The sequence below is a fragment of the Drosophila albomicans genome, unplaced genomic scaffold, assembly GCF_009650485.2.
Source record: "Drosophila albomicans strain 15112-1751.03 unplaced genomic scaffold, ASM965048v2 utg000054l_pilon, whole genome shotgun sequence".
NCBI classification, from domain to species: domain Eukaryota; kingdom Metazoa; phylum Arthropoda; class Insecta; order Diptera; family Drosophilidae; genus Drosophila; species Drosophila albomicans.
Window position 1 is genome coordinate 19,301 of NW_026263486.1, and position 4,616 is coordinate 23,916.

The window sequence follows — 4,616 nt, forward strand, 5'->3', positions numbered from 1 at the left end:
TGGTAACGCGGCTGCCTACGACGTCCAGCAGCAGGTGCCCCGTCCGACCGTGAGTACGCAAGGGTTGAACACAGCTCGAGCTCACTCGTAGTAAATTTTTTTTTTAGATTTTCGACTTATTTTGGCGAATTCCAGAGCGATCGAAAGGAGCGTCTTCAAAACCGGCGACCGGCTTGTGGAAAATTCAACTCTACTCTAATGTGTGTGTATGTCTGTGTATGTTTGAACACTGGCTGGAGTAAAGCCCATACACAGACAATTGAGCTGAGAGTTGCTCTTAAAGTGCACACACAGAATATATCATTTGGAAAAATGAAAAGGGTAGGGTATGTCGAGTGCGACTACCGCTGCCCTGCCAATCTATTACTTCACTCGCAGAAGTACTTGCAGTATGTACGTATGTATGTATGTACTGCGCTGCGCTGTCAAACGTTTGAGCAGGCGAAGTGCACGTATATCTGTATTCGGAGAGAGAGAGAGCAAGCGCTGCTGCAGGCCGGTGCGCTTGCGAACAAGAGCGAGTGCACAAAAGTATGTGTGTATGTGACGAGAGAACGAGAGCAAGCGCGGCTGCAAGCCGGTGCGCTTGCGGACAGGAGAGAGTGCACAAAGTATGTGTGTATGTATGTATGTCGGCGATTACCGCGACATACAATTGTACATACATGTGTATGTAAAAACGGACAAAATTAAATTTAAATAAAAAATGCTTTTACACACAGCTTGGACTTGAATTATTTAAGCATATATTTATATATGTATGAAGTATACAATATATGTTGCTCTCTTTTTAATAGTTTTCGCTTTTCACTATTATGCACTTGCACTTGCACTAAGGAAAACACACATGCATACATACGTACGCGATTAGCGGAAAATACATAATGTAATATATGTAAAATCAATAATAGTAAATATCTTGGAGTAAAGATATTTAAGAAAGCAATTGGAAAATATGGAAAACGGTCGTCCGGAAAATATGAGTGAATTTCCAAATCTTATATTTGGTCACCATACGAAAAAGAATGTAGAACGCCGGACGACCGTGGGGAAAGAGAGAGTAAAGAAAGGAGAAATGATTTAAAACTTATCTGCGATATGATTGCTGGAGAAGCAAACGATGATGAGCAGATCCGGCTCGAAGGACCAAATGTTGTGGTGGCGCAGATAGTTTCCAGATTTCCCTTTTCCCGTAAAAGAATTAAAAACACTCGCGTTTTCTTTTCTATACATATATTTAAACTTTCGGGTTATTAGTTACAAAACGCACAGAGAGAGGGGGTTATTGGGGGTGACCGCTATTGAACAAACGTAGATCGATACTGCCGATGGCATTTTGCAGATCTAGCGCCGAGCCCTTGCAAAGCTCGGCTCTGCGGTGGAGAGTTGTGGGAGAGAGAGAAGTTAAGTGCACTGGATCTTGAGTGCTTTCTTACGCGTGAGCGCATTGCGGGTGAGCGAAAAACATCGAGTGCTTTTTGGTCGGCGGAACGGATAGTGTGCCACTCACCTACAATGCGCTCGCATCAACAGTCTGTAAGATTTGCAGAAAGCACCCTTTGGTGTTAGAAGCTTGTTCCTCCTCATTTCCGACATTATTATTCGAGCATCCTTCAATAATTTCTTGCGACCTGCGACTTGCGATTTGAGAGTCACATTCCGTCTCTTCTGAACAGCGATTGGCTTATACCAAGCCTCTTGATGTACAACCATTCTCGGTCAGACTAACTACATTATTTTCAATATCTTCAGATAATTTTCGCACTTTTATGCTCGCAAATTTTCAACAATTGATTTATAATTACAAGCTAATTCAATAACACTTTGCTAAGTTCGAAGCACGTTTTAATCTGTGCTGCGAACATCAAGAATAATAGAAAATCAAAAATAACGGTGAATCTTGCCGATTTGCGCTGATAAGAGAAGTAAGAAAGCGAAAATGGGTGGAAAAGTGCCTACGTGCAAAATTGTGTTTATCCGGTTTTTTTTTCTCCTCGAATTTATTTGTATCGTGATTGTCTTTGCTTACAATTTATTAAGAATTCAATAATCAAAATAAAACAAAAAAAATGTTGGATTATCTTATGTGGTTATGATTTTGTGGGTGACGAAAGCCTGAGTCGTGAACATGCAATCAATTTTGCTCGCCACTGCACATATGCATGTATGTACATATAAACAAATTTTTCGCAGCATCGAAAAAGCATATTTTAGCAATAGGCAGTAATAAGACATTTAATAAGATTTTTGTTCACACATACAAAAAACTATTATAAATCCATAACCTTTGATTTGGTGTTTTTATGTCCGCTACCCATAGGGTAGAAGGCGTGCCGCACCACAATGCGGCTCAATAAATATAATAATAATATATACCAGAGCATTTTCACTCATTTACTCGAAAATATACGGTCTCTCAGATAGAACCAGCTGTCCCGAGTTAACAGCGCATGAGCAACGTCCGCAGAGCCAATCGAGTTAACAGCGCATGTGCAAATTTAGGAGGAAGGAAAACAAACAAAGCGAGTTAGAAGAGCCAAGACCTTGACCTAAATAAAAGCGAGAGTAAGAGGACAAACTCTCTCTCGTCGTTAGAATCCAGTGGTGCGCAGAACTTTGCTCGCGAGTCGCGAGTGTCAAGAAAAAGTTAAGTTTTCTTTTTAAAAACTATAAGTGCAAATAAGGACCACGAGTTTCCCCGCGCAGCCAAAGCATTCTCTGCCGGTACGTTCAAGCTTGATGTTTGATACTTGTTTCATACATTTATTCCTAGCACACTGTCTCACTTAATGCAATTGGATGCTGTATTGCGATATCTTGCTACTGGGTGTTATCAGTTTTCAATCGCTAAGGACCATTACATAAGCATAGGACGAAACACATTGTAACGGCGCCCTGCAGTTCTGAGCGCTAGTTCGTTGCTGGTGAAATAAGCGCTTACCAGGAGCCAGTCACTACTTACAAAGTGGCGTCTAGCCATGCATTTCTTAATTTCCGTTTTTGTATGAAATGTTCGCAAATAGGGTCAATCGCCACAGCCTCGATTACCACGAACTAGTGAAATAGTGCAACATATTAGGGTCAGTAAAATAAGTGCTTACATTAGACCCCATGGAACGGCCGGTAAAATAAGTGCTTACATGGGACCCCATGGAAGGGTCAGTAAAATAAGTGCTTACATCGGACCCCATGGAGGGGTCGGCCATTATAAATTAAAAAAAAAAATTACAATTTTAATTACAGTTTTTATTTAATTTTAATTTATCTTTATTTTAATAAGTCGGATACTTTTATTATTTTAAGGCAACTTGAGTTTTAAAATATCGTTTTTTTTTTTTTTTTGGAGCTGCAAGGCCTTTCTCAACTGGTCCTCAGTTATTGAATCTGGAAATAAAGGATTAAAAAGTCTTAATAGATTAAAGTGGATAATGATTTTTAAATAATTATCTTTTAAAATACTCACCGATCATAACACCAAAGAAATTGTCTTCTTTTTTAGGCCGCATTCCCCTGTCATTATTTCCATAACGTAGATTTTCTGTCATAATTTCCACTTCCTCTTCTTTAGGCACATTGTCGCTTTCCACTGTAGAACTATGCATTATACTAACTGCTTGATATTCTTTTATTATCTGTTTATTTAATATTTTACACATTAAACATATAATGCAAACATAAATTATTTTTTAAGTAACTCACCTAATAATTGATCGCGGATCCGCTTTGCACTTCTCAACTCAAATGCTTGCAATAATTTCATCATCTAGGAAACACAGCTGCGTTTGAGTAAAAGAGTAGCATAAAATAAAACAAAGACGCGTAAACAAACAGCGATGTAAAGCATAATCGAAGTTTTCTCTTTAAACTTGTGTATACTTTTTCCACAAAATAACAAAAACAAAAGCGATGCTTGCCGTTATTTTGTACTTATGCTTTAATGCGCATATATTTATTAACTAGGTGGTTCGACGTTCGATTACTATAGGGTTAATCTAGTAAGTACCCATGTAGTGATCGGCGAGGTAGGCACTTACCCAGGGCAATTGACACCTCTAGAACTGCAGGGCGTCTACAGCAACATATATTGAATTCGGCCTAAAAGTTTGCTAAGTTTAAGCCAAGGTTGATGTTGTTGCAAGTAGCTCCTAAAAGTATGCACTTGTTAGTCTGTCGAATTAGCTTAAACTGCTGTTAAGCTGAGCTTAAAGCAGCGTTGTAAGCAGCCGATAAGCCGAGCAGTGCTGTAAAACTGCTGATAAGCTTAAAGTGCATCGGTTGCACTGGAAAGCTCAGCTTTGACATCTGCGCCAGCTGCATCAGCTTGAGCGCGGCCAACTTAGCGAAAGCCGGTTCCGGTTTGGTCATTTTTCTAATGACGCATAATTGTAGAAGATATAAATCGGAGGGCATCAAGAGCTATTGGGGATTTTTTTATTGTCATTGCTATTATTTGGTAAGAGAAAAGTTTTATCGTGTCATAGGAGGACTCCGTTTAATTAAAATTTTGTTCGCAGGATTGTTTTTGTTGCCTTCAAGGCCTTGTTCCTTGCTTCGCAGCAGACAGCCAGTTTGCTTCGACCAAGTGACGCAGCTTGTCCAGCGGAGCATCCCTGCAG

The 4,616-nt window shown here is 39.6% G+C and overlaps 1 long non-coding RNA gene across 1 annotated transcript; it reads right to left on the reverse strand.

Moving 5' to 3' along the window:
- Positions 1-3,302: 3,302 nt before the first annotated feature.
- On the reverse strand, positions 3,303-3,784 carry LOC127566242 (uncharacterized). The gene is made up of 3 exons (XR_007955515.1): positions 3,700-3,784; positions 3,464-3,632; positions 3,303-3,384 (listed from the first exon to the last, which is right to left on the reverse strand). It is a non-coding gene; the product is annotated as an uncharacterized LOC127566242 (long non-coding RNA).
- Between the last annotated feature and the right edge of the window lie 832 nt (positions 3,785-4,616).